This window comes from Acanthaster planci, linkage group LG03 (assembly GCF_054643075.1).
Source record: "Acanthaster planci isolate LZ-2023a linkage group LG03, COTS_SCS, whole genome shotgun sequence".
Lineage (NCBI taxonomy): Eukaryota > Metazoa > Echinodermata > Asteroidea > Valvatida > Acanthasteridae > Acanthaster > Acanthaster planci.
This window is the reverse complement of record NC_141779.1, coordinates 10,248,624-10,257,694: the sequence shown is the minus strand read 5'-3', so window position 1 is coordinate 10,257,694 and position 9,071 is coordinate 10,248,624. Positions and strand designations below refer to the sequence as shown.

At 41.2% G+C, this 9,071-nt stretch overlaps 1 protein-coding gene and 1 pseudogene across 6 annotated transcripts in view; one reads left to right on the top strand and one right to left on the bottom strand.

The window, feature by feature from the left end:
• Positions 1 to 977: 977 nt before the first annotated feature.
• On the bottom strand, positions 978 to 3,464 carry LOC110988288 (uncharacterized; annotated as a pseudogene). Its single transcript, XR_015424885.1, has 2 exons — positions 3,313 to 3,464; positions 978 to 2,460 (listed from the first exon to the last, which is right to left on the bottom strand). The product of XR_015424885.1 is annotated as an uncharacterized LOC110988288 (transcript).
• LOC110986647 (putative G protein-coupled receptor 21) overlaps positions 3,431 to 9,071 on the top strand; it is a 52,712-nt gene continuing 47,071 nt past the window's right edge. For 3 of the 5 annotated variants that reach the window (XR_015424884.1, XR_015424881.1, XR_015424879.1), the window contains exon 1: positions 3,431 to 5,099. The gene's annotated coding sequence lies outside the window, so the exon portion shown is untranslated. The remainder of the gene's footprint in view (positions 5,100 to 9,071) is intronic. The other 2 variants (XR_015424882.1, XR_015424880.1) reach the window with 2 other exon arrangements.

Genomic DNA, 9,071 nt, shown 5'->3' with positions numbered 1-9,071 from the left:
CGTACGCTCAAGTAAGCTCGAGGACTTGACAGGCTGCAATGGGCATGCGTAGTCCCCGCGCCCGAATTAAGTAAATGAAAAAAGGATCCACGGCTGTAAAACATGATATTTGGCCAGTCTTGTTTTGCAGGTCGTTAACGATTGGCTCCAGACATAAATGCATCGCTGCTGCATTGTGCACTAATGAATAATGCCTGAACTAACGGGGCATGACTGTGATGAGCCGTGAACGACACATAGGGCCTGTTTGTTTCACAAAGATCTGGATCGCGATCAGTGATCCAAGGGCTGGTTCGCACTGTCCATAACACGGGTTCTGGTGTCAGTTAACCAACGACAGATCGCTGCAAAGGATTTGTGCTACCAGTAGATTGCTGTACGCCTAAGGTTATATGGACTTAAAATTGTTTGGTTCGAGTTCAATTTATCTAAACATCGTTTGAGGTCCTTTTAACAATTATCTCTAAAAGTAAGTCTCTAAAGACGGAAAAATCTTCGCTGTCTCATCCGTTTTCAGTAAACAGCTAGATTATGATCAGTGATACTATGAGAAAGTCATCAATGAAATTGGAAGGGACATGTCCACGTTTTTTTTTTTTTTTTTTTTTTTTTTGGGATAGACGACACTAATTTGTGAAACTTATCAATGGCAAGGATGGGCGTAAGGGGGCGCAAGTGGGCACTGCTCTCCTCACAGAAAATCTATGATTGAAAAATGACCCCACCCCAAAGAAAAGCAAATGAATTTTAAAGCAAAAGAGATGCAAGAGGATGAAATCATAATTACCTTGAAATACCTCAAAAATGACCCTCTTCTTGGTTTACCAGTTAGTAGCTGATGAGCGCTCCTCCTGGAAATTTGCTTCGCTAAGACAAAATTTGAACAACGCCACCACTCCAAATTTCCAACAAAAACTTGAGGGAGCCGTTACTAATCGGCCACCCAAAAGGAGAGCACAAAATTGATCTTTCTGCAGTTAGGTTCCTTGCAATCTTTAATCTCTTCACTGATGCTTGATAATTTTAGGCCATTTGGAGTCCACAGAAGGCCTGGAGTTGACACTTGCATTCGTTGTTTCGGTCCAAAATATTACGAGTTCCATTCAGTTTATGTGGTTCTGCAGTCTTATTAGACAATCAAAGAACACATAGTCCATTGCAGTTCTGAAGTACACTTCCATGTATATTGCTCACGTAAAGCCTCTATTTTTAATGCTAAAAATTTGTTCTAAAAGCTAAATAGGCTTTTCATAGGTAATTCCAACTTACAAATGCTGTCTCCATTAAATTCTCGACTGGTCGAGATAAAAACTAGGCATTTAGTGATTACATTTTCACGTGCAGTTTGATCTAAAAATATACATCGATGAGGTTTATGTCATGCGTACATGCATTGAAAAATGACCCTTCATTGAGTTTACTTCTGTTCTGTAAATAATTGTGCATGCAGGTACGGTTCGATTAATGTAACATGAAGTTCGGCATCAATCAAAAACCTTGATTCTTTAAATTCTTGGTTCTATTGTGTGCCAACGGCAACCACAAACCCAAGTTTCAAAGAACCTGTAATTACCGTATTTTTAAAAACTCTATCAACCGTAACTGGAGGCAGTGTGGTTGGAACTTTGAGACTTGGGCGTAAACCGAAAACAGTTTTTTTACGAGGCTGGCATTGTGCTGATCAGAAACCCAGAAAAATCTGAAAAATGACGGCTGTCACCATAAATTCCACGACTCGGCCCACCAGCCTCAAGCCAGACTGTGTCCCCCACAGCCAGAATAAGGATGGCCGAATTGCTGGACTGGTGGTGGAAATTTCGCTGATTGTCGTGTAGTGTGATGATGGTTTGTCGGTTCTTCTTCAGATGATGATACACCCCTGCGTCATTGTTCAAGCTCATGAGATTTACGCTGAAGTAATACACTCCGGCAACTGAGCATGTGAAGACGCCCGTTTGCGAATTGTAGTCGTCGCCGATGTTTGTCTCGACGTTCGAAAATACGACTACATCACCATTGCCGCCGCGGAAATGCGTTGAAAGGAATGCGCTGAAAGCAACTATGGAAGGCGGTTTTGGCGTGACGAGAGTTGATTCTCCAGGCTCCCCTTTTTCTCCTTTCTCTCCAGGCGGCCCAAGTTTCCCCACTAGTCCCTGGTGCCCTCGTTCACCACGATCTCCTTTCTGTCCCCGGTCACCGACGTCCCCCTTCGGCCCCGGGAGGCCCCAATCCCTGCTCCCCCTTGGGGCCGCTTGGTCCAGGACTACCGTTGTTTCCCGGTACACCAGGTATCCCCGGTATACCTGGTGACCCCGTTTGACCTTGCTGGTGGCAAAGGTTGCAGCAAGATCCCTCAGGTGAAGTTGACGTCGGCTCAACGGAGTCGGCCGCCAGGCCCACCGAAGTGCTGAAGACCCACAACAGGCAAACCACGTGGATGAGCACAAGTGACCCCTCCATCTGCACATTAAATCAACAAACTTAGGGTTTCAGAAACGCGTTTTCCATCTTAACTTGGGAGTATTATCAGCCATTTCGTCACATTTACATACCCTTACTTTAGTTTGGTCATTATGGAAGTTTGGAGAACTTTTGACGGACCCTAAAGTATACATCAAATTCGAAAAGTATGTGTACTGTGCACCTGTTCCCTAATTATAGGGAAAGTGTGCACCCAAGTGTGTATGAAGACGCAAAAGCCATGCTATAAAAGTGTTATTTTAAAGGACGCGACTGCATTGTATTAGCCATATACCAGTAATTCACAACTCTAAACAATTTAGTCAGAGTAATAGCCACGTTTAGTTCCGTTCTGTATACTTATAATACGTGCTGTGTCATTTAACTACATTCAACATCTAAAGGCGTCTTTCCATACGCGCGTCAACACTTACGTACAACACTTACGCGAGCGATTTTGACGGCCGAACGCAACGCACACGTGTGCTACATTAGCGGAGTCGATTTTTGTGTCCGTGAAAGTGAAACGCTTGAGCGCATCGTGTACCCAACGCACCCAAAAACTGTACACATGGAAAGGCGCCTTAACCTGGTAGAATCATCTATCTAATAATAGATATCTATAAAGTGCCGGCGAGAGACGTTCGTGGCACAGTACAATCAGGAAAAGGAAAAACAAAGTGATACAAATTCAAATCAAAGAAGTGAATCTTCAAGGAAACTTTTCACTCAGAAACTGAAAGGGTGAAGCGAAAATTAAAAGCTAGTTCATTTCAAAAATGAGGGCCTGCATTTAAAAAAGATCTAAATAGAGTTAAATGTACTTGAAATAAATTTGAGTGTAGACTGTACCTGCAATAGCTTACTTGTTTTCATCCAAAGCTCCTCCAAAGTAACGCCTGATGACTTATGAACCTCTTCTCAATACACCCGAAGTACTTCCTTGAGCGGCGATTTAAGTTCTAACCGACCACACTGAATTCATTCAGATTTCTAGCGTTGGAACAGACTGGAATCTCAGTTAGTAAAATATCCCGGAAATACACAATCTTCGAAGGCATCGCTTTGCCTACTTACCAAAATGCCAAGGCCAGTCTGATTTCCGGAGAAGCAATGCAAAGCTTTAGTGGAAAGTAAATGCAAGGATTAAAACCACACCCTCTAGCGCATTACAGAGCCATCCATCTTGATTTCAAGAGCGTAGACTTGTTTGGTGACGCCAGGATGTGGATAAGTCGGCGGCATTAGTGCTTCTTTTTATCAGTCAAGAGCACAATGATTCACTCTAGGCGTAGTTTGAGTTGATATGAGCAGACTGTCGCCCTCAGCAAACCTACCAAGTTAAGCCGCAAATCGCTCAAAATTGCACTTCCACCGGTAACTAGTTGCAGTCCCTGAAGAATATGTTCTGTCCTGTTTCATAGGAGGCCACAAATGGCATGAGCTTAGATCAGCTCATGGAGCTGGGAAATTAACCAATCTGTTGCTTTTGACCCTCTAATAAAGGTTATTGGCATTCGTCAACATCTGGCGGATGCGCGGAAGACTCCATCTTGAGCCCTGGTATTCTCTGGAGGGAGTTCGTCCTTCGAACGTCTGATAGAAAGGGCGGAAAAACATCCTAGACGGTAAAGTGCAGCATCGAGAAAAGGATGGATCCAGGGGGTTAACCGGGGCTATCCCCCAAAAGAAGCCCCCGATTTAAAAGAGAGAGGGGGGAAAGGCAATTTTTTGGTCTAGTTTATTACCTTTCCTTCAAAAGTATGTAAAAAGCTATAACCTCACCCTCAGAAAGGCCACAAAATAACAGTTTTGCGCCCCCCCCCCAAAAAAAACAAGTTTAGGTTTGGCCCCAAAAAGTTTAGGTGTGGATCCTTGTGTCGAAAAAGTTTGTTAACATCACTGGAATTTCGTCTGACCTTTGGCTATACAACTGTCGGTAAGGCCTTTTAAGGGGAGGGGTGACAAGATCTGTTGAGGAGAAACGGAGAGTGAAGATTCTTTGATTCACAGAAATCGAAGAATGTGCTTTTCAGTCGTTTGTCCCACTTAAACTTAATCCCTGACAAAGCTATTATCCGATACACAAGGAAAGAAAAATGTTGATTCTTTCTAATGCCTTCAGCTATGAGATGAATTTGCTCCATTGTTCAGAGCTGGCTGTGCAAAAACCTCACTCCTAGCCCTGAATTATGCCCCTGCATCATTTGTCACGACATAGAGTGCTACATGTTCATGTACAGAAAGTCGCACATATACCTGCAGTCATCGGTGGATTGCTCGTGCCTACTTCACACACTCGTTGGCGCACTCTTCGTCGGGCCTGCCTCCCAAATGGATTTATATACGGATGTTAGAGATACGGATAAAAATACCGGATTAAACTACATTAAATGCTATCGATATGACTGAGAGGGGAAGAGGATTTTTAACACCAATTAACTGCAAGGGATTTCAGCTAGCGGCTCATTTTGTGGAACCACATTTTACTGTCTACTGAACTCAAGTCGTTAGGCCTACATGAGTATAATATGAGTATCGAATGTCCGTCGAAATTCCTAACACACCACACACAGTGAATATTTTGCTTGGAAACTACATGGCCTTGGAAGATCATCTGAGAAGTATTAATAGGTAAGGTAAGTTCAATGCAATTATTGTGTACTGCGTGTTGTCTTTGTTGCAGACGGTAACTTGAATAACAGTGGGAAAAGTTAAAGTGTCCATACGACAATTTTTCTGGATGTTTTGCACGTTTTCTGCAACTTACACGGGAATTAGTTCCACATGCCGACATTTCTAATTTTTCCCCTACAGTGTGTGTGTTATATCAGCTATCAACAAGTTATGATGATTTCCTAGCTAGAGCCAAATTTAGCATTCAAATTTATTTTCCAATTTCAAAGCGTTTACTTAGAAACAAAATAAAATTCATACCACCCTTTCTTAGAATTGGGGAACATGGTGTCAAGTGATGTCCATCACGTATGCTCACCCAGCTTTGCCGGTGTATCAATTTAGTTAATACATGGGATTGTATGGGGCGGCGCGTGACAGAGGTAGCCATAATCCGGTCCTGTCTCCTGGCTTCAAATTTTGATCAAGGGAGGCAGCGGTGGAGAGCCGTAGCCAGTGTTCGGTATTTGTGCATACCGTAGTCTCGCATGGAGACGCCGACATAGAGTACAACATAAACCATTGAAAATTTTTCTTGTAGGGGTTTTCCTGAAGAAATACCCGACATATTGCAATGGACGTTTGAAATGACACATATGATAAAGCCAAAAGTGCATAAGAGATATTAAGCCATTTCATGTAACAGCGTCATTAGAAGTGACTATCGTTCCTTGACATATCATAAACTGATTTTTATCGACACCATTAAACCCTACAAAATTCTACACTATTGGAATATCAACTGTACTTTTGGTTAAGCAATGTATTGCTGTGACTGAATAAAATCACAGCGAACCTGATTTTTAAGTTTGTGAATCTGGCTTTTAAAATCGTTAGCAAGCTAATGACCATCAGGATGACCTTTAGTTCAACGCTGGCTTCATGTTTAAATGTTTCACATTCTTGTGAAAACCCCGATTGCAAGAATATCATGGTTTGTTTTGCACGAAGAAATAAACGATTTTTCACTTCTCGAAAAAGGCTACTGCATATTTGATTACATAAGATCATTAACTAATAACAAAATCATCCATAAGACTTTCTCGTTTCATCACAAAAGCTGACTGGCGTTCCAATGTACGACCCTGAACAATAAGCAAAACTAAGTTCAGGAAGAAAACATACGTGCCATGTGTGGAACTCTTAAACAGAGGGCGCTCTTGATGCGACGTCTCTAGGGGAAGGCAGTGTTCCTTTCAATTTATTTATTCTTTTTTGGTGGGGTTTCAAATTTGGGAGCGTTGTTTTTTTATTTTTCACAAAAAGTCGCAGCATTTGATATACTTGTATATTTGGGAAACGTATTTGTACAATACTATATATGTCACAGCTCCACACTCTCATCGTAAATATTCCAAACGATCTTCTCGTGTGAAGACTTACAACTTACGCTTGCTTCTTGTCTTTCCAAAAGTCTCTCAAAATCTCGGTCAGTATCTGGGAAACCAGACTAGCAGATGCTATGCATTTTTCGCTTGCGCGTACGCCTGCAAGTCTTCACACGAGAGGTTCCTGCTCAATGTTTACAGCAGATGCTGGGACTTGTGTATTTTCGACAAGCACGTTACCGACGTATTTACTTATTCTGAAGTTAGTATTTGGGTAATGTTGGACATAGGGAACATGTAAACGAAATATTAGCTACGTTCGTCGGGTTAAAGTACGTCAGAAAGTGGTGCAAAAAATCGCTGTCGCAGGATGGATTGATATTTAATACGTTCATAATCACATAAGGGGGTTCAAACAAGGGCTACTGTCATCTACTGTATATTGCTTTATACACTACAGTTTTCCCTATACATAGAAACAGGGAAGGTGAGTTTACATTTGACTCTCTTGAGTTTATCACTCCAAATTTTTGCACTGTCTTTATAATGTTTCATTGGAAAAAGGTGATTAATTTTTTGGTATGTGAAGTTGTGGTACTTAGCTGAAAACTAAGCTTACAACAACGTGTTTCTGCACTCCGTGTTTTTGTGCAGTAAGCTTGCTTAATGTTACATAAGTGACTGGGGCAAGTCCGGAGCTTGTGGAAGCGTTGGAACATGTTCCAACTTTACCCAACCATGATGGTATATTGTGAAGGTATAAAGGGTTGTACACTGCTATTTAAAATCGCCGAATTGTGAATAAAGCAGAGCAGACCAATAGGTCACAATTTTTTCCTTTACAGTTTTAACGAAAGTAGACCTTTTGACGTATTTTGGGAGGTTATGACCATAATTAGTACCTCACCCAGGGACGTACATCCCAGGAAGTATTTGTGAACACACTCTCTCTGCATAATTATTATTTTTATCAAATGGTGTTTCGTTTTTACATACTGGTGTTTGTCCTAATAGTGCTTTAAAACATTATAAGCCTAGCCTAGAACATGACATTCAAAATGTCGTTTTCTAAATGAGCACAAACCTTACCATGTTCCACTTTACTCCATATGTTCCACCTTGAGATGACCATCTTCAAGCAGGATTTTATGCTTTCCAATACAAGTTCTGAAGTCTACAAATTTCATGGGACGTGGTTAAGTCACACACCGGTAATCTTTCTAATAGTGTACATAGTAATTGTTGCAGTATAGACAGTTTTATTCCAACGTTAATACGGGTACCCTGTTTTGTGATACCGTCTTTTAAATGAAAGTCTACAATTGCCATCAAACTAAAACTATACATAAACTGAATTGAACAATGTAAAGAGAGCATTTCGAAATGTTATAAGGCAATGCTCCTGTAGACCTAATTTAAATCATACGTCATTAGTTCGATAGACATGTAATATTTGTTTAACAACTAAGCCAACTATAACGTAATAGACCTCGCCACTCGCAGGTTTAAAAAGGACCACCGAAGAAGACAAAATGAATAATGATTTTTTTTAGTCCATGCAAAGGTTGAAAACGGGTAACTCATCTAAATTCAAACCGCTCGTGATTCTGCAGTATTAAGGAGACTGCTATTTTGTGCACCTATTTTTCCTGTTATATCGGCGTATCCAGAACCATTTTGTGGGCCATGATGACCTAGTTTTAGGCAAAATGTTGAGTGTTTCTTAACCCTCAGGGCCTTTCTAAGGAGTGAAGCTGAACATGGAGGCTTTTTACACGTATCTGCATACAAATACCTTTATAGCACAGAAACTGCACTGTTGAGAATCGAGAGTGATCTTCTCATGGCCATAGACCAACAAAAGGTGACTCTCCTAGTCCTGCTAGATTTAAGCGCTGCTTTTGACACTCTTTTGATTATGTCATATTATTGAATGCACTGTAAATATACTCATTTTGGTATCAGGGGATCTATTCTATGATGGATTGAGTCATGGGTGATATCACTTCTAGAAAATTCGGCATCAGATGTCCCACAGGGTTCCTGTTTGAGCCCCTTTATTTTTTATTCTTTTTACAAGTAACCTGATACACGCGATAAATAGATACTATCCTCAGGTCTCTTGTCACTGTTATGTTGATGATACTCAACTCTACATTTCCTTTAACCAACTGACTATAGGCATTTCGACGCTACAACAATGCACTTCTCACATTTGTTCATGGATGTTTGAACAAACTGATGCTCAATAATAATAAAACAGAACTGTTGCTTGTCGCAACACCTATGCAGCTTGCCGAGACAAACATCCACAGCATTACAGTTGGAACTGCTGACGTTCAGCCATCCACAGTTGCGAAAAGGCTGGATGTGCTGTCAGGTTCCCACCTTAATATGAATCGAAACATAACTAAGGGTGCCTTTTACTATCTGCAAAACTATCTGTAATAATTTACTATATGGACTTCCCAATTCCCAAGTTTCAAAGCTACAGAGAGTGCAGATTGCGTGTGCTAGACTTGTGTTTAACTCTGTCAAATACTGCCACATTTCCCCTTTTGCTGGTTAAATGGCACTGGTTGCCTGTTCGACAAAGACTTGTATTTA